This window comes from Rhinolophus sinicus, chromosome 11 (genome assembly GCF_057876585.1).
Source record: "Rhinolophus sinicus isolate RSI-liver-muscle chromosome 11, RSI-T2T, whole genome shotgun sequence".
Taxonomy (NCBI): Eukaryota; Metazoa; Chordata; class Mammalia; order Chiroptera; family Rhinolophidae; genus Rhinolophus; species Rhinolophus sinicus.
Window position 1 is genome coordinate 27578571 of NC_142511.1, and position 26940 is coordinate 27605510.

At 51.4% G+C, this 26940-nt stretch overlaps 2 pseudogenes; both read left to right on the plus strand.

Moving 5' to 3' along the window:
* Nucleotides 1–22636: 22636 nt before the first annotated feature.
* Nucleotides 22637–22755, plus strand: LOC148756817 (5S ribosomal RNA; annotated as a pseudogene).
* A 1660-nt stretch (nt 22756–24415) lies between these two features.
* On the plus strand, nt 24416–24535 carry LOC148756818 (5S ribosomal RNA; annotated as a pseudogene).
* The last annotated feature ends 2405 nt before the right edge of the window (nt 24536–26940 follow it).

Here is a 26940-nt window from a genome sequence, read left to right on the forward strand (position 1 = left end):
AAGTTAAAGGATGGTATGTTGGTTAGGGTGAGGGTGAGTGATGGGACAGTGTTCAGGTTCTGCTTACAGCCAGGTGCAAGTTTAGGCTCCTAAGACTCTTAGGTCCACGGTTGGCGGGAGGTTGTGGGAAAAGATTGAATGTTGGTTAGTGTGAGGCTGAGGCATGGGACAGGTTTCATCTACTGCGTGCATCCACATATACATTAAGTTCAGGTATAATTTAGGAATTCGGTAGCCAGAGGGTGAGACAGGGTTGGTGCGTGTTAAACTGAGAGTGGGCGTTCGGACATGCAGAGTTTAGTATACCTGCCAAGTTTACGTTTAAGATCCGATGAGTGTTAGATCCTCGGTTACCGCGAGGGTAGGGTAAAGTTCATATGTTGGTTTAGTTGAGGGTGATGAATGGAACCTTGTTCGGACGTTGGCTACAACCAGGTATACATTTATGTTCGGAACAGTGTTTGAGCTGCAGTAACCGTGAGGCAACTTAATGGTTGGTATGATGGTTAGGGTGAGGGAGAGAAATGGGTCAGGCTTTGCCTTTTATTTACAGCCTTGTGTACCTCTAGACTCGCAACACTGTTAGGGCCACGGTTACCTGGAGGGTAGGGGAAAGGATTGAACGTTCCTTAGTGTCAGTCTGAGGGATGGGAGAGTGTTCCGCTACTGCCTGTATCCAGGTACACGTTAATGTTCGGTTGAGGGTTAGGAACTCGGTTAACCCGAGGGTGAACAGGGTTGGTGTGTTAGTTAAAATGACGGTGAGGGTATGGACAGTGTGGACTTTCGGATAACAGCCACGTAGGTTCGGAGCTGTATTTGAAACTTGGTCAGCGTGAGGGAAGTTAAAGTTTGGTATGTTGGTTAGGGTGAGGGTGAGTGACAGGACAGTGTTCAGGTTCTCCTTACACCCCGGTGCTTCATTAGGCTCGGAAGACTCTTAGGGCCACGGTAGGCGGGAGGTTGTAGGAAAGGATTGAACGTTGGTTAGTTGAGGCTGAGGGATGGGACATGTTTCAGCTACTGCGTGCATCCACGTATACATTAAAGTTCAGGTGAGGGTTAAGAAATCGGTAGCCAGAGTGTGAGACAGGGTTGGCGTGTTAGTTAAAGTGACGGTGTAGGTTTGGACAGTGTAGGGTTTTGGATAATGGCCATGTACGTTCGAAACAGTATTTAAACTTTGGTCAGCGTGAGGGAAGTTAAAGGTTGGTGTGCTGTTTAGGGTGAGGGTGAGTGTTGGGACAGTGTTCAGGTTCGGCAGTGTTCAGGTTCGGCTTACAGCACGGTGCACGTTCAGGCTCCTAAGACCCTCAGGTCCACGGTTAGCGTGAGGTTATGGGAAAGGATTGAATGTTGGTTACTGTGAGGCTGAGGCATGGGACATGTTTCAGCTACTGCCTCCACACAGGTATACATTAAGGTTCGGGTTAGTGTTAGTGCCTTCGTTAGCCCGAGTGTGAGAGAGTGTTGGTGTGTTACAGAGAGTGTGAGGGTTCAGACATTGTACGGGTTTGGAAAACAGCCGAGTATACGTTTAGGATCGGAAGAGTGTTAGAGCCTCGGCACGGTAAGGAAAAGGTTGGTATGCTTGATATGCTGAGGGTGAGGGATGGAACTGTGTTCGGCTGCTGCCTACAGTCAGGTATACATTTAGGTTCGGAGCAGTGTTTGAGCCACGTTCACCCCAACGGAAGTTAAAGTTGGTATGTTGGTTAGGGTGAGGGTGAGGGATGGGTCAGTGTTCGGGTCCTGCTTACAACCAGGTGTACGATTAGGTTCAGAACACTGTTAGGATCACTGTTAGCTGGAGGTTATGGCAAAGGATTTTATGTTGGTTAGTGTGAGGATTAGGGAACGGACAGGGTTCGGCTACTGCCTTCAGACAGGTTTACTTAAGGTTCGGGTGAGTGTTAGCTCCTAGGTTAGCCCAAGGGTGAGACAGGGTTGGTGTGTGTTAAAGTGAGAGTGAGGGTTGAGACAGGCAGAGTTTAGTATAACAGCCAAGAGTACGTTCAGGGTCCGATGAGTGTTAGAGCCTTGGTTACCGCGAGGGTAGCGTAAAGTTCATATATTGGTTTAGTTGAAGGTGAGGAATGGAACTTGTTCAGAATTTGGCTACCACCAGGTATACATTTACATTCGGAACAGTGTATGAGCCGCAGTAACCGTGAGGCAACTTAAAGGTTGGTATGATGGTTAGGGTGATGGAGAGACACGGGACAGGCTTCGCCTTTTATTTACAGCCTTGTGTACCTCTAGACTCGCAACACTGTTAGGGCCACGGTAACCTGGAGGGTAGGGAAAAGGATTGAACGTTCCTTAGTGTCAGTCTGAGGGATGGGAGAGTGTTCCGCTACTGCCTGTAAGCAGGTACACGTTAATGTTCGGTTGAGGGTTAGGAACTCGGTTAACTCGAGGGTGAACAGGGTTGTTGTGTTAGTTCAAATGACGGTGAGGGTTTGGACAGTGTAGATTTCAGATAACAGCCACGTAGGTTCGGAGCAGTATTTGAAACTTGGTCAGCGTGAGGGAAGTTAAAGGATGGTATGTTGGTTAGGGTGAGGGTGAGTGATGGGACAGTGTTCAGGTTCTGCTTACAGCCAGGTGCAAGTTTAGGCTCCTAAGACTCTTAGGTCCACGGTTGGCGGGAGGTTGTGGGAAAAGATTGAATGTTGGTTAGTGTGAGGCTGAGGCATGGGACAGGTTTCATCTACTGCGTGCATCCACATATACATTAAGTTCAGGTATAATTTAGGAATTCGGTAGCCAGAGGGTGAGACAGGGTTGGTGCGTGTTAAACTGAGAGTGGGCGTTCGGACATGCAGAGTTTAGTATACCTGCCAAGTTTACGTTTAAGATCCGATGAGTGTTAGATCCTCGGTTACCGCGAGGGTAGGGTAAAGTTCATATGTTGGTTTAGTTGAGGGTGATGAATGGAACCTTGTTCGGACGTTGGCTACAACCAGGTATACATTTATGTTCGGAACAGTGTTTGAGCTGCAGTAACCGTGAGGCAACTTAATGGTTGGTATGATGGTTAGGGTGAGGGAGAGAAATGGGTCAGGCTTTGCCTTTTATTTACAGCCTTGTGTACCTCTAGACTCGCAACACTGTTAGGGCCACGGTTACCTGGAGGGTAGGGGAAAGGATTGAACGTTCCTTAGTGTCAGTCTGAGGGATGGGAGAGTGTTCCGCTACTGCCTGTATCCAGGTACACGTTAATGTTCGGTTGAGGGTTAGGAACTCGGTTAACCCGAGGGTGAACAGGGTTGGTGTGTTAGTTAAAATGACGGTGAGGGTATGGACAGTGTGGACTTTCGGATAACAGCCACGTAGATTCTGAGCGGTATTTGAAACTTGGTCAGCGTGAGGGAAGTTATAGGATGGTATGTTGGTTAGGGTGAGGGTGAGTGACGGGACAGTGTTCAGGTTCTGCTTACAGCCAGATGCACGTTTAGGCTCCTAAGATTCTTAGGTCCACGGTTGGCGGGAGGTTGTGAGAAAACATTGAATGTTGGTTAGTGTGAGGCTGAGGCATGGTACAGGTTTCAGCTACTGCCTCCAGAAAGGTATACATTAAGGTTCGGGTCAATGTTAGGGCCTTGGTTAGCCCGAGTGTGAGAGAGTGTTGGTGTGTTACAGAGAGTGTGAGGGTTCAGACATTGTACGGGTTTGGAAAACAGCCGAGTATACGTTTAGGATCGGAAGAGTGTTAGAGCCTCGGTTATCACCACGGTAAGGAAAAGGTTGGTATGCTTGATATGCTGAGGGTGAGGGATGGAACTGTGTTCGGCTGCTGCCTACAGTCAGGTATACATTTAGGTTCGGAGCAGTGTTTGAGCCACGTTCACCCCAACGGAAGTTAAAGTTGGTATGTTGGTTAGGGTGAGGGTGAGGGATGGGTCAGTGTTCGGGTCCTGCTTACAACCAGGTGTACGATTAGGTTCAGAACACTGTTAGGATCACTGTTAGCTGGAGGTTATGGCAAAGGATTTTATGTTGGTTAGTGTGAGGATTAGGGAACGGACAGGGTTCGGCTACTGCCTTCAGACAGGTTTACTTAAGGTTCGGGTGAGTGTTAGCTCCTAGGTTAGCCCAAGGGTGAGACAGGGTTGGTGTGTGTTAAAGTGAGAGTGAGGGTTGGGACAGGCAGAGTTTAGTATAACAGCCAAGAGTACGTTCAGGGTCCGATGAGTGTTAGAGCCTTGGTTACCGCGAGCGTAGCGTAAAGTTCATATATTGGTTTAGTTGAAGGTGAGGAATGGAACTTGTTCAGAATTTGGCTACCACCAGGTATACATTTACATTCGGAACAGTGTATGAGCCGCAGTAACCGTGAGGCAACTTAAAGGTTGGTATGATGGTTAAGGTGATGGAGAGACATGGGACAGGCTTCGCCTTTTATTTACAGCCTTGTGTACCTCTAGACTCGCAACACTGTTAGGGCCACGGTAACCTGGAGGGTAGGGAAAAGGATTGAACGTTCCTTAGTGTCAGTCTGAGGGATGGGAGAGTGTTCCGCTACTGCCTGTAAGCAGGTACACGTTAATGTTCGGTTGAGGGTTAGGAACTCGGTTAACTCGAGGGTGAACAGGGTTGTTGTGTTAGTTCAAATGACGGTGAGGGTTTGGACAGTGTAGATTTCAGATAACAGCCACGTAGGTTCGGAGCAGTATTTGAAACATGGTCAGCGTGAGGGAAGTTAAAGGATGGTATGTTGGTTAGGGTGAGGGTGAGTGATGGGACAGTGTTCAGGTTCTGCTTACAGCCAGGTGCAAGTTTAGGCTCCTAAGACTCTTAGGTCCACGGTTGGCGGGAGGTTGTGGGAAAAGATTGAATGTTGGTTAGTGTGAGGCTGAGGCATGGGACAGGTTTCAGCTACTGCCTCCAGACAGGTATACATTAAGGTTCGGGTCAATGTTAGGGCCTTGGTTAGCCCGAGTGTGAGAGAGTGTTGATGTGTTACAGAGAGGGTGAGGGTTCAGACATTGTACGGGTTTGGGAAACAGCCGAGTATAAGTTTAGGATCGGAAGAGTGTTAGAGCCTCGGTTATCACCACGGTAAGGAAAAGGTTGGTATGCTTGATATGCTGAGGGTGAGGGATGGAACTGTGTTCGGCTGCTGCCTACAGTCAGGTATACATTTAGGTTCGGAGCAGTGTTTGAGCCACGTTCACCCCAACGGAAGTTAAAGTTGGTATGTTGGTTAGGGTGAGGGTGAGGGATGGGTCAGTGTTCGGGTCCTGCTTACAACCAGGTATACGATTAGGTTCAGAACACTGTTAGGATGACTGTTAGCTGGAGGTTATGGCAAAGGATTTTATGTTGGTTAGTGTGAGGATTAGGGAACGGACAGGGTTCGGCTACTGCCTTCAGACAGGTTTACTTAAGGTTCGGGTGAGTGTTAGCTCCTAGGGTAGCCCAAGGGTGAGACAGGGTTGGTGTGTGTTAAAGTGAGAGTGAGGGTTGGGACAGGCAGAGTTTAGTATAACAGCCAAGAGTACGTTTAGAGTCCGATGAGTGTTAGAGCCTCGGTTACCGCGAGGGTAGCGTAAAGTTCATATATTGGTTTAGTTGAAGGTGAGGAATGGAACTTGTTCAGAATTTGGCTACCACCAGGTATACATTTACATTCGGAACAGTGTATGAGCCGCAGTAACCGTGAGGCAACTTAAAGGTTGGTATGATGGTTAGGGTGATGGAGAGACATGGGACAGGCTTCGCCTTTTATTTACAGCCTTGTGTACCTCTAGACTCGCAACACTGTTAGGGCCACGGTAACCTGGAGGGTATAGGAAAGGATTGAACGTTCCTTAGTGTCAGTCTGAGGGATGGGAGAGTTTCGGCTACTGCCTGTAAGCAGGTACACGTTAATGTTCGGTTGAGGGTTAGGAACTCGGTTAACCCGAGGGTGAACAGGGTTGTTGTGTTAGTTCAAATGACGGTGAGGGTTTGGACAGTGTAGATTTCAGATAACAGCCACGTAGGTTCGGAGCAGTATTTGAAACTTGGTCAGCGTGAGGGAAGTTAAAGGATGGTATGTTGGTTAGGGTGAGGGTGAGTGATGGGACAGTGTTCAAGTTCTGCTTACAGCCAGGTGCAAGTTTAGGCTCCTAAGACTCTTAGGTCCACGGTTGGCTGGAGGTTGTGGGAAAAGATTGAATGTTGGTTAGTGTGAGGCTGAGGCATGGGACAGGTTTCATCTACTGCGTGCATCCACATATACATTAAGTTCAGGTATAATTTAGGAATTCGGTAGCCAGAGGGTGAGACAGGGTTGGTGCGTGTTAAACTGAGAGTGGGCGTTCGGACATGCAGAGTTTAGTATACCTGCCAAGTTTACGTTTAAGATCCGATGAGTGTTAGATCCTCGGTTACCGCGAGGGTAGGGTAAAGTTCATATGTTGGTTTAGTTGAGGGTGATGAATGGAACCTTGTTCGGACGTTGGCTACAACCAGGTATACATTTATGTTCGGAACAGTGTTTGAGCTGCAGTAACCGTGAGGCAACTTAATGGTTGGTATGATGGTTAGGGTGAGGGAGAGAAATGGGTCAGGCTTTGCCTTTTATTTACAGCCTTGTGTACCTCTAGACTCGCAACACTGTTAGGGCCACGGTTACCTGGAGGGTAGGGGAAAGGATTGAACGTTCCTTAGTGTCAGTCTGAGGGATGGGAGAGTGTTCCGCTACTGCCTGTATCCAGGTACACGTTAATGTTCGGTTGAGGGTTAGGAACTCGGTTAACCCGAGGGTGAACAGGGTTGGTGTGTTAGTTAAAATGACGGTGAGGGTATGGACAGTGTGGACTTTCGGATAACAGCCACGTAGGTTCGGAGCTGTATTTGAAACTTGGTCAGCGTGAGGGAAGTTAAAGTTTGGTATGTTGGTTAGGGTGAGGGTGAGTGACAGGACAGTGTTCAGGTTCTCCTTACACCCCGGTGCTTCATTAGGCTCGGAAGACTCTTAGGGCCACGGTAGGCGGGAGGTTGTAGGAAAGGATTGAACGTTGGTTAGTTGAGGCTGAGGGATGGGACATGTTTCAGCTACTGCGTGCATCCACGTATACATTAAAGTTCAGGTGAGGGTTAAGAAATCGGTAGCCAGAGTGTGAGACAGGGTTGGCGTGTTAGTTAAAGTGACGGTGTAGGTTTGGACAGTGTAGGGTTTTGGATAATGGCCATGTACGTTCGAAACAGTATTTAAACTTTGGTCAGCGTGAGGGAAGTTAAAGGTTGGTGTGCTGTTTAGGGTGAGGGTGAGTGTTGGGACAGTGTTCAGGTTCGGCAGTGTTCAGGTTCGGCTTACAGCACGGTGCACGTTCAGGCTCCTAAGACCCTCAGGTCCACGGTTAGCGTGAGGTTATGGGAAAGGATTGAATGTTGGTTACTGTGAGGCTGAGGCATGGGACATGTTTCAGCTACTGCCTCCACACAGGTATACATTAAGGTTCGGGTTAGTGTTAGTGCCTTCGTTAGCCCGAGTGTGAGAGAGTGTTGGTGTGTTACAGAGAGTGTGAGGGTTCAGACATTGTACGGGTTTGGAAAACAGCCGAGTATACGTTTAGGATCGGAAGAGTGTTAGAGCCTCGGCACGGTAAGGAAAAGGTTGGTATGCTTGATATGCTGAGGGTGAGGGATGGAACTGTGTTCGGCTGCTGCCTACAGTCAGGTATACATTTAGGTTCGGAGCAGTGTTTGAGCCACGTTCACCCCAACGGAAGTTAAAGTTGGTATGTTGGTTAGGGTGAGGGTGAGGGATGGGTCAGTGTTCGGGTCCTGCTTACAACCAGGTGTACGATTAGGTTCAGAACACTGTTAGGATCACTGTTAGCTGGAGGTTATGGCAAAGGATTTTATGTTGGTTAGTGTGAGGATTAGGGAACGGACAGGGTTCGGCTACTGCCTTCAGACAGGTTTACTTAAGGTTCGGGTGAGTGTTAGCTCCTAGGTTAGCCCAAGGGTGAGACAGGGTTGGTGTGTGTTAAAGTGAGAGTGAGGGTTGGGACAGGCAGAGTTTAGTATAACAGCCAAGAGTACGTTCAGGGTCCGATGAGTGTTAGAGCCTTGGTTACCGCGAGGGTAGCGTAAAGTTCATATATTGGTTTAGTTGAAGGTGAGGAATGGAACTTGTTCAGAATTTGGCTACCACCAGGTATACATTTACATTCGGAACAGTGTATGAGCCGCAGTAACCGTGAGGCAACTTAAAGGTTGGTATGATGGTTAGGGTGATGGAGAGACATGGGACAGGCTTCGCCTTTTACTTACAGCCTTGTGTACCTCTAGACTCGCAACACTGTTAGGGCCACGGTAACCTGGAGGGTATAGGAAAGGATTGAACGTTCCTTAGTGTCAGTCTGAGGGATGTGAGAGTGTTCGGCTACTGCCTGTAAGCAGGTACACGTTAATGTTCGGTTGAGGGTTAGGAACTCGGTTAACCCGAAGGTGAACAGGGTTGTTGTGTTAGATCAAATGACGGTGAGGGTTTGGACAGTGTAGATTTCAGAAACAGCCACGTAGGTTCGGAGCAGTATTTGAAACTTGGTCAGCGTGAGGGAAGTTAAAGGATGGTATGTTGGTTAGGGTGAGGGTGAGTGATGGGACAGTGTTCAGGTTCTGCTTACAGCCAGGTGCAAGTTTAGGCTCCTAAGACTCTTAGGTCCACGGTTGGCGGGAGGTTGTGGGAAAAGATTGAATGTTGGTTAGTGTGAGGCTGAGGCATGGGACAGGTTTCATCTACTGCGTGCATCCACATATACATTAAGTTCAGGTATAATTTAGGAATTCGGTAGCCAGAGGGTGAGACAGGGTTGGTGCGTGTTAAACTGAGTGGGCGTTCGGACATGCAGAGTTTAGTATACCTGCCAAGTTTACGTTTAAGATCCGATGAGTGTTAGATCCTCGGTTACCGCGAGGGTAGGGTAAAGTTCATATGTTGGTTTAGTTGAGGGTGATGAATGGAACCTTGTTCGGACGTTGGCTACAACCAGGTATACATTTATGTTCGGAACAGTGTTTGAGCTGCAGTAACCGTGAGGCAACTTAATGGTTGGTATGATGGTTAGGGTGAGGGAGAGAAATGGGTCAGGCTTTGCCTTTTATTTACAGCCTTGTGTACCTCTAGACTCGCAACACTGTTAGGGCCACGGTTACCTGGAGGGTAGGGGAAAGGATTGAACGTTCCTTAGTGTCAGTCTGAGGGATGGGAGAGTGTTCCGCTACTGCCTGTATCCAGGTACACGTTAATGTTCGGTTGAGGGTTAGGAACTCGGTTAACCCGAGGGTGAACAGGGTTGGTGTGTTAGTTAAAATGACGGTGAGGGTATGGACAGTGTGGACTTTCGGATAACAGCCACGTAGATTCTGAGCGGTATTTGAAACTTGGTCAGCGTGAGGGAAGTTATAGGATGGTATGTTGGTTAGGGTGAGGGTGAGTGACGGGACAGTGTTCAGGTTCTGCTTACAGCCAGATGCACGTTTAGGCTCCTAAGATTCTTAGGTCCACGGTTGGCGGGAGGTTGTGAGAAAACATTGAATGTTGGTTAGTGTGAGGCTGAGGCATGGTACAGGTTTCAGCTACTGCCTCCAGACAGGTATACATTAAGGTTCGGGTCAATGTTAGGGCCTTGGTTAGCCCGAGTGTGAGAGAGTGTTGATGTGTTACAGAAAGGGTGAGGGTTCAGACATTGTACGGGTTTGGGAAACAGCCGAGTATAAGTTTAGGATCGGAAGAGTGTTAGAGCCTCGGTTATCACCACGGTAAGGAAAAGGTTGGTATGCTTGATATGCTGAGGGTGAGGGATGGAACTGTGTTCGGCTGCTGCCTACAGTCAGGTATACATTTAGGTTCGGAGCAGTGTTTGAGCCACGTTCACCCCAACGGAAGTTAAAGTTGGTATGTTGGTTAGGGTGAGGGTGAGGGATGGGTCAGTGTTCGGGTCCTGCTTACAACCAGGTATACGATTAGGTTCAGAACACTGTTAGGATGACTGTTAGCTGGAGGTTATGGCAAAGGATTTTATGTTGGTTAGTGTGAGGATTAGGGAACGGACAGGGTTCGGCTACTGCCTTCAGACAGGTTTACTTAAGGTTCGGGTGAGTGTTAGCTCCTAGGGTAGCCCAAGGGTGAGACAGGGTTGGTGTGTGTTAAAGTGAGAGTGAGGGTTGGGACAGGCAGAGTTTAGTATAACAGCCAAGAGTACGTTTAGAGTCCGATGAGTGTTAGAGCCTCGGTTACCGCGAAGGTAGCGTAAAGTTCATATATTGGTTTAGTTGAAGGTGAGGAATGGAACTTGTTCAGAATTTGGCTACCACCAGGTATACATTTACATTCGGAACAGTGTATGAGCCGCAGTAACCGTGAGGCAACTTAAAGGTTGGTATGATGGTTAGGGTGATGGAGAGACATGGGACAGGCTTCGCCTTTTATTTACAGCCTTGTGTACCTCTAGACTCGCAACACTGTTAGGGCCACGGTAACCTGGAGGGTATAGGAAAGGATTGAACGTTCCTTAGTGTCAGTCTGAGGGATGGGAGAGTTTCGGCTACTGCCTGTAAGCAGGTACACGTTAATGTTCGGTTGAGGGTTAGGAACTCGGTTAACCCGAAGGTGAACAGGGTTGTTGTGTTAGATCAAATGACGGTGAGGGTTTGGACAGTGTAGATTTCAGAAACAGCCACGTAGGTTCGGAGCAGTATTTGAAACTTGGTCAGCGTGAGGGAAGTTAAAGGATGGTATGTTGGTTAGGGTGAGGGTGAGTGATGGGACAGTGTTCAGGTTCTGCTTACAGCCAGGTGCAAGTTTAGGCTCCTAAGACTCTTAGGTCCACGGTTGGCGGGAGGTTGTGGGAAAAGATTGAATGTTGGTTAGTGTGAGGCTGAGGCATGGGACAGGTTTCATCTACTGCGTGCATCCACATATACATTAAGTTCAGGTATAATTTAGGAATTCGGTAGCCAGAGGGTGAGACAGGGTTGGTGCGTGTTAAACTGAGAGTGGGCGTTCGGACATGCAGAGTTTAGTATACCTGCCAAGTTTACGTTTAAGATCCGATGAGTGTTAGATCCTCGGTTACCGCGAGGGTAGGGTAAAGTTCATATGTTGGTTTAGTTGAGGGTGATGAATGGAACCTTGTTCGGACGTTGGCTACAACCAGGTATACATTTATGTTCGGAACAGTGTTTGAGCTGCAGTAACCGTGAGGCAACTTAATGGTTGGTATGATGGTTAGGGTGAGGGAGAGAAATGGGTCAGGCTTTGCCTTTTATTTACAGCCTTGTGTACCTCTAGACTCGCAACACTGTTAGGGCCACGGTTACCTGGAGGGTAGGGGAAAGGATTGAACGTTCCTTAGTGTCAGTCTGAGGGATGGGAGAGTGTTCCGCTACTGCCTGTATCCAGGTACACGTTAATGTTCGGTTGAGGGTTAGGAACTCGGTTAACCCGAGGGTGAACAGGGTTGGTGTGTTAGTTAAAATGACGGTGAGGGTATGGACAGTGTGGACTTTCGGATAACAGCCACGTAGGTTCGGAGCTGTATTTGAAACTTGGTCAGCGTGAGGGAAGTTAAAGTTTGGTATGTTGGTTAGGGTGAGGGTGAGTGACAGGACAGTGTTCAGGTTCTCCTTACACCCCGGTGCTTCATTAGGCTCGGAAGACTCTTAGGGCCACGGTAGGCGGGAGGTTGTAGGAAAGGATTGAACGTTGGTTAGTTGAGGCTGAGGGATGGGACATGTTTCAGCTACTGCGTGCATCCACGTATACATTAAAGTTCAGGTGAGGGTTAAGAAATCGGTAGCCAGAGTGTGAGACAGGGTTGGCGTGTTAGTTAAAGTGACGGTGTAGGTTTGGACAGTGTAGGGTTTTGGATAATGGCCATGTACGTTCGAAACAGTATTTAAACTTTGGTCAGCGTGAGGGAAGTTAAAGGTTGGTGTGCTGTTTAGGGTGAGGGTGAGTGTTGGGACAGTGTTCAGGTTCGGCAGTGTTCAGGTTCGGCTTACAGCACGGTGCACGTTCAGGCTCCTAAGACCCTCAGGTCCACGGTTAGCGTGAGGTTATGGGAAAGGATTGAATGTTGGTTACTGTGAGGCTGAGGCATGGGACATGTTTCAGCTACTGCCTCCACACAGGTATACATTAAGGTTCGGGTTAGTGTTAGTGCCTTCGTTAGCCCGAGTGTGAGAGAGTGTTGGTGTGTTACAGAGAGTGTGAGGGTTCAGACATTGTACGGGTTTGGAAAACAGCCGAGTATACGTTTAGGATCGGAAGAGTGTTAGAGCCTCGGCACGGTAAGGAAAAGGTTGGTATGCTTGATATGCTGAGGGTGAGGGATGGAACTGTGTTCGGCTGCTGCCTACAGTCAGGTATACATTTAGGTTCGGAGCAGTGTTTGAGCCACGTTCACCCCAACGGAAGTTAAAGTTGGTATGTTGGTTAGGGTGAGGGTGAGGGATGGGTCAGTGTTCGGGTCCTGCTTACAACCAGGTGTACGATTAGGTTCAGAACACTGTTAGGATCACTGTTAGCTGGAGGTTATGGCAAAGGATTTTATGTTGGTTAGTGTGAGGATTAGGGAACGGACAGGGTTCGGCTACTGCCTTCAGACAGGTTTACTTAAGGTTCGGGTGAGTGTTAGCTCCTAGGTTAGCCCAAGGGTGAGACAGGGTTGGTGTGTGTTAAAGTGAGAGTGAGGGTTGGGACAGGCAGAGTTTAGTATAACAGCCAAGAGTACGTTCAGGGTCCGATGAGTGTTAGAGCCTTGGTTACCGCGAGGGTAGCGTAAAGTTCATATATTGGTTTAGTTGAAGGTGAGGAATGGAACTTGTTCAGAATTTGGCTACCACCAGGTATACATTTACATTCGGAACAGTGTATGAGCCGCAGTAACCGTGAGGCAACTTAAAGGTTGGTATGATGGTTAGGGTGATGGAGAGACATGGGACAGGCTTCGCCTTTTATTTACAGCCTTGTGTACCTCTAGACTCGCAACACTGTTAGGGCCACGGTAACCTGGAGGGTAGGGAAAAGGATTGAACGTTCCTTAGTGTCAGTCTGAGGGATGGGAGAGTGTTCCGCTACTGCCTGTAAGCAGGTACACGTTAATGTTCGGTTGAGGGTTAGGAACTCGGTTAACTCGAGGGTGAACAGGGTTGTTGTGTTAGTTCAAATGACGGTGAGGGTTTGGACAGTGTAGATTTCAGATAACAGCCACGTAGGTTCGGAGCAGTATTTGAAACTTGGTCAGCGTGAGGGAAGTTAAAGGATGGTATGTTGGTTAGGGTGAGGGTGAGTGATGGGACAGTGTTCAGGTTCTGCTTACAGCCAGGTGCAAGTTTAGGCTCCTAAGACTCTTAGGTCCACGGTTGGCGGGAGGTTGTGGGAAAAGATTGAATGTTGGTTAGTGTGAGGCTGAGGCATGGGACAGGTTTCATCTACTGCGTGCATCCACATATACATTAAGTTCAGGTATAATTTAGGAATTCGGTAGCCAGAGGGTGAGACAGGGTTGGTGCGTGTTAAACTGAGAGTGGGCGTTCGGACATGCAGAGTTTAGTATACCTGCCAAGTTTACGTTTAAGATCCGATGAGTGTTAGATCCTCGGTTACCGCGAGGGTAGGGTAAAGTTCATATGTTGGTTTAGTTGAGGGTGATGAATGGAACCTTGTTCGGACGTTGGCTACAACCAGGTATACATTTATGTTCGGAACAGTGTTTGAGCTGCAGTAACCGTGAGGCAACTTAATGGTTGGTATGATGGTTAGGGTGAGGGAGAGAAATGGGTCAGGCTTTGCCTTTTATTTACAGCCTTGTGTACCTCTAGACTCGCAACACTGTTAGGGCCACGGTTACCTGGAGGGTAGGGGAAAGGATTGAACGTTCCTTAGTGTCAGTCTGAGGGATGGGAGAGTGTTCCGCTACTGCCTGTATCCAGGTACACGTTAATGTTCGGTTGAGGGTTAGGAACTCGGTTAACCCGAGGGTGAACAGGGTTGGTGTGTTAGTTAAAATGACGGTGAGGGTATGGACAGTGTGGACTTTCGGATAACAGCCACGTAGATTCTGAGCGGTATTTGAAACTTGGTCAGCGTGAGGGAAGTTATAGGATGGTATGTTGGTTAGGGTGAGGGTGAGTGACGGGACAGTGTTCAGGTTCTGCTTACAACCAGATGCACGTTTAGGCTCCTAAGATTCTTAGGTCCACGGTTGGCGGGAGGTTGTGAGAAAACATTGAATGTTGGTTAGTGTGAGGCTGAGGCATGGTACAGGTTTCAGCTACTGCCTCCAGACAGGTATACATTAAGGTTCGGGTCAATGTTAGGGCCTTGGTTAGCCCGAGTGTGAGAGAGTGTTGATGTGTTACAGAGAGGGTGAGGGTTCAGACATTGTACGGGTTTGGGAAACAGCCGAGTATAAGTTTAGGATCGGAAGAGTGTTAGAGCCTCGGTTATCACCACGGTAAGGAAAAGGTTGGTATGCTTGATATGCTGAGGGTGAGGGATGGAACTGTGTTCGGCTGCTGCCTACAGTCAGGTATACATTTAGGTTCGGAGCAGTGTTTGAGCCACGTTCACCCCAACGGAAGTTAAAGTTGGTATGTTGGTTAGGGTGAGGGTGAGGGATGGTTCAGTGTTCGGGTCCTGCTTACAACCAGGTATACGATTAGGTTCAGAACACTGTTAGGATGACTGTTAGCTGGAGGTTATGGCAAAGGATTTTATGTTGGTTAGTGTGAGGATTAGGGAACGGACAGGGTTCGGCTACTGCCTTCAGACAGGTTTACTTAAGGTTCGGGTGAGTGTTAGCTCCTAGGGTAGCCCAAGGGTGAGACAGGGTTGGTGTGTGTTAAAGTGAGAGTGAGGGTTGGGACAGGCAGAGTTTAGTATAACAGCCAAGAGTACGTTTAGAGTCCGATGAGTGTTAGAGCCTCGGTTACCGCGAGGGTAGCGTAAAGTTCATATATTGGTTTAGTTGAAGGTGAGGAATGGAACTTGTTCAGAATTTGGCTACCACCAGGTGTACATTTACATTCGGAACAGTGTATGAGCTGCAGTAACCGTGAGGCAACTTAAAGGTTGGTATGATGGTTAGGGTGATGGAGAGACATGGGACAGGCTTCGCCTTTTATTTACAGCCTTGTGTACCTCTAGACTCGCAATACTGTTAGGGCCACGGTTACCTGGAGGGTAGGGGAAAGGATTGAACGTTCCTTAGTGTCAGTCTGAGGGATGGGAGAGTGTTCCGCTACTGCCTGTAAGCAGGTACAAGTTAATGTTTGGTTGAGGGTTAGGAACTCGGTTAACCCGAGGGTGAACAGGGTTGTTGTGTTAGTTCAAATGACGGTGAGGGTTTGGACAGTGTGGACTTTCGGATAACAGCCACGTAGTTTCGGAGCGGTATTTGAAACTTGGTCAGCGTGAGGGAAGTTAAAGGATGGTATGTTGGTTAGGGTGAGGGTGAGTGATGGGACACTGTTCAGGTTCTGCTTACCCTGCTGTGCTTCGTTAGGCTCGGAAGACTCTTAAAGCCACGGTAGTAGGGAGGTTATAGGAAACGATTGAACCTTGGTTAGTTGAGGCTGAGGGATGGGACATGTTTCAGCTACTGCGTGCATTCACATATACATTAAAGTTCAGCTGAGGGTTAGGAATTCGGTAGCCATAGGGTGAGACAGGGTTGGTGTGTTAGTTAAAGTGACGGTGAGGGTTTGGACAGTGTAGGGATTCGGATAACGGCCAAGTACGTTCGAAACAGTTTTCAAACTTTGGTCAGCGTGAGGGAAGTTAAAGGTTGGTATGTTGTTTAGGGTGAGGGTGAGTGTTGGGACAGTGTTCAGGTTCTGCTTACAGCCAGGTGCACGTTTAGGCTCCTAAGACTCTTAGGTCAACGGCTAGCGGGATGTTATGGGGAAGGATTGAATATTGGTTAGTGTGAGGTTGAAGCAAGGGACATGTTTCAGCTACTGCCTCCAGCCATGTATACATTAAGCTTCGGGTCAGGGTTAGGGCCCCGGTTAGCCCGAGTGTGAGAGAATGTTGGTGTTTTAGTTACACAGCGTGAGGGTTCAGACATTGTACGGGTTCGGAAAACAGCCAAGTATACGTTTAGAGTGCGATGAGTGTTAGAGTCTCGGTTACCGCGAGGGTAGGGAAAAGGTCAATTATTGGTTTAGTTGAGGGTGAGGAATGGAACTTGTTCGGATGGTGCCTACAACCAGGTATACATTTATGTTCGGAACAGTGTTTGAGCCACTGTAACCTTGATGCAACTTAGGGTCGGTATGATGGTTAGGGTGAGGGAGAGAAATGGGACAGGCTTGCCTTTTATTTACAGCCTTGTGTACCTCTCGACTCGCAACACGTTTAGGGCCACGGTAACCTGGAGGGTATGGGAAAGGATTGAACGTTCCTTAGTGTCAGTCTGATGGATGGGAGTGTGTTCGGCTACTGCCTGTATCCAGGTACACGTTAATGTTCAGTTGAGGGTTAGGAACTCGGTTAACCCGAGGGTGAACAGGGTTGGTGTGTTAGTTCAAATGACGGTGAGGGTTTGGACAGTGTGGACTTTCGGATAACAGCCACGTAGGTTCGGAGCGGTATTTGAAACTTGGTCAGCGTGAGGGAAGTTAAAGTTTGGTATGTTGGTTAGGGTGAGGGTGAGTGACGGGACAGTGTTCAGGTTCTGCTTACAGCCAGATGCACGTTTAGCCTCCTAAGACTCTTAGGTCCAAGGTTGGCGGGAGGTTGTGGGAAAAGATTGAATGTTGGTTAGTGTGAGGCTGAGGCATGGGACAGGTTTCAGCTACTGCGTGCATCCACGTATACATTAAAGTTCAGGTTAGGGTTAGGAATTCGGTAGCCACAGGGTGAGACTGGGTTGGTGTGTTAGTTCAAGTGACGGCGAGGGTTTGTACAGTGTAGGGTTTCGGATAACAGCTAGGTAGATGCGGAACAGTTTTCAAACTTTGGTAACGTGAGGGAAGTTAAAGCTTGGTATGTTGTTTAGGGTGAGGGTGAGTGTTGGGACAGTGTTCAGGTTCTGCTTACAGCCAGATGCACGTTTAGCCTCCTAAGACTCTTAGGTCCAAGGTTGGCGGGAGGTTGTGGGAAAAGATTGAATGTTGGTTAGTGTGAGGCTGAGGCATGGGACAGGTTTCACCTACTGCCTCCAGCCAGGTATACATACAGGTTCGGGTCATTGTAGGGCCCCGGTTAGCCCGAGTGTGAGAGAGTGTTGGTGTGTTAGTTACAGAGAGGGTGAGGTTTCCGACATTGTACGGGTTCGGAAAACAGCCAAGAATACGTTTAGGATCAGAAGAGTGTAGAGCCACGGTTATCGCCACGGTAAGGAAAAGGTTGGTATGCTTGATATGTTGAGGGTGATCGATGGAACTGTGTTTAGCTGCTGCCTACAGTCAGGTATACATTTAGGTTCGGAGCAATGTTTGAGCCACGTTCACCCCAACGGAATTAAAGTTGGAATGTTGGTTAGGGTGAGGGTGAGGGATGGGTCAGTGTTCGGGTTCTGCTTACAACCAGGTGTACGTTTAGTTTCAGAACACTGTTAGGATCAATGTTAGCTGGAGGTTATGGCAAAGGATTTTATGTTGGTTAGTGGGAGGATTAGGGAACGGACATGGTTCGGTTACTGCCTTCAGACAGGTTTACATTAAGGTTCGGGTGAGTGTTAGCGCCTAGGTTAGCCCAAGGCTGAGACAGGGATGGTGGGTGTTAAAGTGAGAGTGAGGGTTCGGACCGGCAGACTTTAGTATAACAGCCAAGTTTAGAGTCCGATGAGTGTTAGAGCTTCGGTTACCACGAGGATAGGGAAAATTCATATATTTCTTTAGTTGAAGGTGAAGAATGGAACCTTGTTCAGACGTTGGCTACAACCATGTATACATTTATGTTCGGAACAGTGTTTGAGCCGCTGTAATCTTGATGCTACTTAAGGTCGGTATGATGGTTAGGGTGAGGGAGAGAAATAGGACAGGCTTGCCTTTGATTTACAGCCTTGTGTACCTCTAGACTCGCAACACTGTTAGGGCCACGGTTACCTGGAGGGTAGGGGAAAGGATTGAACGTTCCTTAGTGTCAGTCTGAGGGATGGGAGAGTGTTCCGCTACTGCCTGTATCCAGGTACACGTTAATGTTCGGTTGAGGGTTAGGAACTCGGTTACACCGAGGGAGAACAGGGTTGGTGTGTTAGTTAAAATAACGGTGAGGGTATGGACAGTGTGGACTTTCGGATAACAGCCACGTAGGTTCGGAGCGGTATTTGAAACTTGGTCAGCGTGAGGGAAGTTATAGGATGGTATGTTGGTTAGGGTGAGGGTGAGTGACGGGACAGTGTTCAGGTTCTGCTTACAGCCAGATGCACGTTTATGCTCCTAAGATTCTTAGGTCCACGGTTGGCGGGAGGTTGTGAGAAAACATTGAATGTTGGTTAGTGTGAGGCTGAGGCATGGTACAGGTTTCAGCTACTGCCTCCAGACAGGTATACATTAAGGTTCGGGTCAGTGTTAGGGCCTTGGTTAGCCCGAGTGTGAGAGAGTGTTGATGTGTTACAGAGAGGGTGAGGGTTCAGACATTGTACGGGTTTGGGAAACAGCCGAGTATACGTTTAGGATCGGAAGAGTGTTAGAGCCTCGGTTATCACCACGGTAAGGAAAAGGTTGGTATGCTTGATATGCTGAGGGTGAGGGATGGAACTGTGTTCGGCTGCTGCCTACAGTCAGGTATACAATTAGGTTCGGAGCAGTGTTTGAGCCACGTTCACCCCAACGGAAGTTAAAGTTGGTATGTTGGTTAGGGTGAGGGTGAGGGATGGGTCAGTGTTCGGGTTCTGCTTACAACCAGGTGTACGTTTAGGTTCAGAACACTGTTAGGATCACTGTTAGCTGGAGGTTATGGCAAAGGATTTTATGTTGGTTAGTGTGAGGATTAGGGAACGGACAGGGTTCCGCTACTGCCTTCAGACAGGTTTACTTAAGGTTCGGGTGAGTGTTAGCTCCTAGGTTAGCCCAAGGGTGAGACAGGGTTGGTGTGTGTTAAAGTGAGAGTGAGGGTTGGGACAGGCAGAGTTTAGTATAACAGCCAAGAGTACGTTTAGAGTCCGATGAGTGTTAGAGCCTCGGTTACCGCGAGGGTAGCGAAAAGTTCATATATTGGTTTAGTTGAAGGTGAGGAATGGAACTTGTTCAGAATTTGGCTACCACCAGGTGTACATTTACATTCGGAACAGTGTATGAGCCGCAGTAACCGTGAGGCAACTTAAAGGTTGGTATGATGGTTAGGGTGATGGAGAGACATGGGACAGGCTTCCCCTTTTATTTACAGCCTTGTGTACCTCTAGTCTCGCAACACTGTTAGGGCCACGGTTACCTGGATGGTAGGGAAAGGATTGAACGTTCCGTAGTGTCAGTCTGAGGGATGTGGGACTGTTCGGCTACTGCCTGTATGCAGGTACACGTTAATGTTCGGTTGAGGGTTAGGAACTCGGTTACACCGAGCGTGAACAGGGTTGTTGTGTTAGTTCAAATGACAGTGAGGGTATGGACAGTGTAGATTTCAGATAACAGCCACATAGGTTCGGAGCAGTATTTGAACCTTGGTCCGCATGAGGGAAGTTAAAGGTTGGTATGTTGGTTAGGGTGAGGGTGAGTGATGGGACAGTATTCAGGTTCTGGTTACAGCCAGATGCGTGTTTAGGCTCCTAAGACTTTACGTCCACGGTTGGCGGGAGGATGTGGGAAGGATTGAATGTTGGTGAGGGTGAGGCTATGGGATGCGAAATGTTTCAGCTACTGCGTGCATCCACGTACACATTAAGTTCTGGTAAGTGTTAGGAATTCGGTAGCCTAAGTGTGGGACAGGGTTGGTGTGTGTTAAAGTGATAGTGACGGTTCGGACAGGCAGAGTTTAGTATACTAGCCAAATTATGTTTAAGGTCCGATGAGTGTTAGAACCTCGGTAACCGCGAGGGTAGGGTAAAGTTCATATGTTGGTTTAGTTGAGGGTGATGAATGGAACGTTGTTCGGACGTTGGCTACAACCATGTATACATTTATGTTCGGAACAGTGTTTGAGCTGCAGTAACCGTGAGGCAACTTAATGGTTGGTATGATGGTTAGGGTGAGGGAGAGAAATGGGAAGGGTGAGGGTTCGCCTTTTATTTACAGCCTTGTGTACCTCTGGACTCCCAGCATTGTTAGGGCCATGGTTACCAGGAGGGTATGGCAAAGGATTGAATGTTGGTTAGTGTCAGTGTGAGGGTTCGACTACTGCCTGTATCCAGGTACACGTTATTGTTCGGTTGAGTGTAGGAACTCGGTTAACCCGAGGGTGAACAGGGTTGGTGTGTTACTTCATATGACGTTGAGTGTTTGTACAGTGTAGAGTTTTGGATAACAGCCAAGTAGGTTACGAACAGTATTTGAAACTTGGTCAGCGTTAGGGAAGTTAACGGATGGTATGTTGGTTAGGTGAGGGTGAGTGATGGGACAGTGTTCAGGTTCTGCTTACAGCCAGTGCATCTTTAGTCTCGGAAGACTCTTAGGGCCACGGTTAGCTGGAGGTTATGGAAAAGGATTGAATGTTGGTTAGTGTGAGGCTGAGGGATGGGACATTTTTCAGCTATTGCGTGCATCCAGATATACATTATAGTTTAGGTGAGGATTAGGAATTCGGTAGCCAGAGTGTGAGACAGGTTTGGTGTGTTAGTTAAAGTGGCGGTGAGTGTTTGGACAGTGTTGGGTTTCGGATAACAGCCAAGTAGGTGCGGAACAGTATTTAAACTTTGGTCAGCGTGAGGGAAGTTAAAGGTTGGTATTTTGTTTAGGGTGAGGGTGAGTGTTGGGAGAGTTTTCAGGTTCTGCTTACAGACAGGTGCACGTTTAGGCTCCTAAGACTCTTAGATCCACGCTTAGAGGGAGGTTATGGGGAAGGATTGAATATTGGTTAGTGTGAGGTTGAGGCATGGTACATGTTTCAGCTACTGCCTCCAGCCCGGTATACATTTAGTTTCGGAGCAGTGTTAGAGCCACATTCACCCCAACGGAAGTTAAAGGTAGGTGTGTTGGTTAGGGTGAGGGTGAGGCATGCGACAGTGTCCAGGGTCTGTTTACAGGCAGCTGTACATTTAGGGTCAGAACACTCTAGGGCCACGGTTACTGGGATGGTATGGTACAGGTTTTTATGTTGGTTAGTATGAGGCTGGGGGACAGGACATGGTTCGGCTACTGCCTGCAGCCAGGTGTAGATTAATCTTCGGTTCCGTGTTAGGGCCTCGGTTAGCCCGAAGTTGGGGACAGTGTTGACGTGTTAGTTAAAGTGAGGATGAGTGTTCAGACGCGGTACGGTTTGGATAACAGCCAAGCATACGTTTAGGTTCAGAACTGTTTTAGAGCCTCAGTTACTGCGACGGTAGGTTAAGGTTCTTATGTTCGTTAAGTGTAGGGTGAGGAATGGAACTGTGTTCGGATGTTGCCTACAGCCTGGTATACATTTAGGTTCGGAACAGTGTTTGAGCCATGGTAACCGTGAGAGAAGTAAAAGGTTGGTATGATGCTTAGGGTTAGGGTGAGAAATGGGACAGGGTTCGCCTTTTGCTTACAGCCTTGTGTACGTCTAGGCTCAGAACACTGTTATGGCCATGGTTAGCTGGAGGGTATGGGAAAGGATTGAATGTTGGTTAGTGCCAGTCTGAAGGATGGGAGAGTGTTCGGTTACTGCCAGTATCCAGGTATACATTAAGGTTTGGGTGAGGGTTAGGAACTCTAACCCGAGGGTGAACAGAGTTGGCGTGTTAGGTAAAGTAACGTCGAGTGTTTGGACAGTGTAGAGTTTTGGATAACCTCCAAGTAGTTTCAGAACAATACTTGAACCTTGGTCAGCGTGAGGGAAGTAAAAGTTTAGTATGTTGGTTAGGGTGAGGGTGAGTGATGGGACAGGGTTCTGGTTCTTCTTACAGCCATGTGTACGTTTAAGCTCGGAAGACATTTAGGGTCACGCATAGCGGGAGGTTATGGGAAAGGATTGTACGTTGGTTAGTGTGAGTCTGAGACATGGGTCATGTTTCGACTACTGCCTGTAGCCATGGATACATTAAGTTTCAGTTCAGTGTCAAGGCCTCGGTTAGCCCTAATTTGGGGATAGTGTTGACTTGTTAAAGTGAGCATGATGGTTTGGACAAGGTATGGATTCAGAAATCAACCAAGTATAACTTTAGGGTTGGAAATGTGTTAGAGCCACGGTTACCGTGAGGGTAGGGAAAAGGTTCATATGTTGTTTAAGTTGACGGTGAGGGATGGATCTGAGTTCGGCTTTTGCCTACAACAAGATACACATTTAGGTTCAGAACAGTGTTTGAGCCATGGTAACCGTGAGGGAAGCACAAGGTTGGTATGATGGTTAGGGTGCGGGTGAGGAAAGGGACGGTGTTCCCCAGTAGCAGCACACCACCCACGCCAGAGACATGGCGTGCGGAGAAGGCGGTGAGCAGGCGGGAGGCGCAGCGCTGGCGGAGCCGGCCAGCGGGGAGATGCTCGCCTCCCGAGCAGATCACGTGAAGGGCATGCGCTCACGGGGCAGGCCAGGAGCATGCTCTTGGGGTGCTTTGAGACGGGTCCCAGCATCTAAGGCCATATCACTCTGAATGCGCCAGATCTCGTCTGATCTCAGAAGCTAAGTAGGGTTGAGCCTGGTTAGTACTTGGATGCGAGACCGCCTGAGAATACCAGGTGCTGTAGGCGTTTGCTCGACTCTCCCTTTGCGCTGCCGCTGAAGCTTGGCTCCCTGTGAACACCTGCTGACCCTTCCCCTCTGCAGCTGCCCAGCCAACCGAAGGTCCCCCTGGGCAGGGGCGGGTCAGCTGCCCTGTACTACAAGCTCGCAGCCCGGCTCGCACGCCAGGCCTTTCGTCCACGTCTCTCGCCAAACCCAGTCCTCAGTCCTCTTCGCTACCGCCATCCGACAGCCCGCCGCCCTTCGCTGTACCTCGGTTGCCGCCGCCGCACCATCACCGCGCTCCCCACACCCGCCACCAGCGCTGCCCTTGCCCCCGCCCCCGCGTCCGCCATCGCTGCACTCCCTCACCTCCAGCCTCTGATATCCCCGACTCCACCGCCAACACTGCCTTCTTCTCCGATACCGCCGCAACTGGCGACATCACCGCCACGCGCCCAGCGGCCGGCGACACAGCCACCAACGCCGCCGCCGCCATCGCCGACCTCACAACCATTCTGCGCTGCTGCCGCTGCCGCCATCGCTGCTCTCGATCTGCCCCAATTCTGCCGCCGCCACCACCATCACTGTGCTTCCTATCCACGCCGTCAGCGCTGCCCTCGCCCCCAGCCCCGCCACCACCATTACCACACTCCCACAATGTCCCGCCTCAGCGGTCCCGCCTCCGCCTCAAGCACCACCTGATTCCCCGCTACCACCGCAGCAGGCTCCATCATCGCCGCCCTGCGCACCAGCGCCCACCATCAAAGCCTCCATTGTCACTGCCACAATTGACGACCACGCCACCCTCCACTGTCGCCACCGCCACTGCCGCCGTGGGCTCCTCCCACAACTCCCAGTCGCAGGGCTGCCTGCTGGTGCAGTCCTCAAGCAGTCTTCGGGGTGAGGTTGGGGGTGAGCCTGGTGGCAGTAGTGGGGCAGGGAGTACAGCGGTCTGGGTCTGGGGAGTCCCAGAATGCCAGAATTCCACGACTTCTGGAACCATCAGGGAAGTGGCCGTGTCCCGTGGAGCCACGGGTGTCATGAAGGGGCCTCACTGCCAGCCAGGATTAGTCCGCCGCCCACGCCAGTGGAATTTGGAGGAGGCGGGGAGCAGGACATGGGGTGAGGGGCTGGCGTGGGGCCCAGGATTGTGATGAAGGGCAGCTGCAGACTGGAGCTGCTGCACCCTGGTGGCGAGAGTGGCTCTCCCTGGCTTTGGGCCAGTGTGTGGGGTCGGCCAGGGCCAGGGCCAGGGTACGGCATGCCTAGGGCTGGAGGGGATGCAGAAGACCCTGCCACCCCCTAGGTGGTCCTGAGAGGGGGGGACAGCACAGCAGCAAGGGGGGTGTGCGGTTGCGGTGATGGGGGTGGGGATGAGAGGAGTTGGGGTGGGGGGAGGGATAAAATCCATTCGGGGACGGGGGAGTCCCAGGATGCCAGGGCGCCCAAGCATCTGTCCCAGTCAGGGAAGTGACTGAGGCCACTGGAGCCACAGGGGGGCAAAGGGGCCTCTCTCCGGGCCAGGAGTAACCCTTCGCCCTCCTCAGCGGCATGCGGAGAAGGCGGGGAGCAGGAAGGAGGCGCGCAGGGAGACATGCTCGCCACCCCAGCAGCCCAGGAGCACGGCGCGCGCTCAGGAGGCAGGCCAGGAGCAGGCTCTTGGAGAGCCAGGAGCCGGGTCCCAGCGTGTAAGGCCATACCACCCTGCACAAGCCAGATCTCATCTGATCTCGGAAGCTAAGCAGGGTCGGGCCTGGTTAGTACTTGGATGGGAGACCGCCTGGGAACTCCTGAAGGCCTTTGCTCGCCTCTCCTTTTGCATCGCCGCCCCGGAGTGGCTCCCTCCGAACCCCTGCCGCCCCTTGCCCCTCTGCAGCCGCACAGCCAGCCGAAGGTCCCCCAGGCCAGAAGCCGGTCAGCCGCCCGGCACTGCAAGCTCGCAGTCACGGCTGCAAACCAGGCCCAGCGGTCAGGGCGCCCCCCCACACCCTCTTCTTAGTCCTGTTCACTGTGGCAGGCCGTCAGCCTGCAGCAGTTAGCCGAGCCTGTGTCTCTGCCGGCAGGCATCTCTCCCCACACTCCCGCGCGCACCCTCCCTTATCTCTCAAGAGCCAAGAGCCTTCCCTCCCGCTGTTCCAGGTCGCCCCAACAAAGAGCACAAAGAGCCAGCCGGGACAAACCAGGGAACGGAGGGAGCAGCACTCCAACACACCGCACGCCCTCGGACTAGAGGAGAGACCACCACAAGGGGAAGTGCAGGCACACAGACACAACCCTCACAACCAGGGTGACTAGGGGCTGCGACTCTCCTCGGGCGGGGGGTGTTCCCTGGGAGAGGCTCAGAGCCCACTGGCCCTCCCGCCCGGCCCGGGGGCTTCAAGGGTGACTTTCAATGCCCAGGCACTGCCTCCTTAGTGGAGCCCAGCCTCGGGCACTACCACACTTCAGTTGAGAAGCTGCCACTTCAAAACAGCCTCAGTGGGTCTGTCCCAGCCCGTGTGCCACTTGTGCGTCCCTCCCGCCCTCCCGCACCCCATGTCTCTCTGACTCTGTGACGTGCCTGTTGGGCTCTGGCTCTCGCTCAGGAGCTCTCTCCCCACGTGCCAGCCCCCTCTTTCTCTGTCTCTGTCCATGTCTCTCTGTATGTCCAGTTACATACATGTACAAATACGTGTATGTTTCCATCTCGCTCCCTTTCTCCTCCTCTCGTTCTGTCTGTGGGTCCCTGTCCTGCGGGGACTCTAGTCCCTCTACCCGCACAAGAACGCAGGATATGGCGAGGCCAAGAAGGAACACCCACAGAGCCACAGATAGGGGGCTCATAGCACCATGTCTCACGGGAGGCTGGCTCAGAGTATACCGGTCCACCGGTCCCCCTTCTCCCAGTCCCCGGTCCCCCAATCCCCACGTCCCACCATCAGCCCGGTCGCCCCGTCCCCCTGTCTCCCAGATCACCGGTCCGCCAGTCCCACGGTACCCCGGTCCGCTGGTCTCCTGTCTCCCGGTCCCCTGTCCCCTGTTCCCCCGGTCCCCTGGTTCCCCATGCCCCTGTCTCCTGGTCCCTCCATCCCCCAGTTACCATCCCCAGATCCCCCTTTTTCCCGGTCACCCAGGTCGCCGCATCCCCCCATCCCGACGGTCCGCCTCTCCCCCTTCCCCCGGTCCCCCCGACACACCGGTCCCCTCATCCAACCGTACCACAATCTCCCCGACACCCGGTCCCCCGTCTCCCGTTCCCCCAGTCCCCCGGTTACCCTGCCACTCGTCTCCCGGTCCCTCCGACACCGGTGCCCCAGTCCCCCCGTCTCCAGGTTCCTCGCTCTCCTGGTCCCCCCATCCTCCCGTCCACCGGTCTCGCGGTCCCCCGGTCTCAGGGTCCCCCCGTCCCCCCTTCCCCCGGTCTCCCATTCCCCCGGTCTCCCGGTCCCCCCGTCCCCCGGTCTCCCCGTCTCCCCGTCTACCCGTCCCACCGGTCCCCCCATCCCCCAGTCCCCCGGTGTATCCGTCCCCCGATCCCCGGTCCCCCATTCCCCGGGTCTCTCCGACCCCCGTCCACACGTTCCCTCCGGTCTCCCCGTCTACCCGTCCCCCGTCCCCCCAGTCTCCCCGTCCAACGGTCCCCCGGTCCCCCCGTCCCCCGATCCCCCGGTCTCCACGTCCCCCGGTCTCCCCGTCTCTCCATCCCCCCGTCCCCCCGGTCCCCCGGTCCCCCCGTCCCCCTTCCCCCGGTCACCCCATCTCCCCATCCCCCCGTCCCCCAATCACCCCGGTCCCCCGTCCCCCCAGTACCACCGTCCCCCCGTCCCCCCATCCCCCGGTCTCCCCGTCCCCTGGTCCCCCGTTCCCCCTGTCCCCTGGTCTCCCCATCCCCCCGTCCCCCCGGTCTCCCCATCTACCCGTCCCCCGATCCCCCGGTCTGCCCATCCCCCGGTACCCCAGTCCCCCGGTCCCCCCGTTCCCCCTGTCCCCCGGTCTCCCCGTCCCCCCAACCCCCGGTCTCCCCGTCTACCCGTCCCCCGATCCCCCGGTCTGCCCGTCCCCCGGTACCCCAGTCCCCCGGTCCCCCCGTTCCCCCGGGCCCCCGGGCCCCCCGGTCCCCCGGTCCCCCCGTCCCCCTTCCCCCGGTCTCCCCGTCTCCCCATCTCCCCGTCCCCCCGGTCCACCAGTCCCCCGGTCCCCCCGTGCCCAGGTCTCCCCGTCTCCCCGTCTCC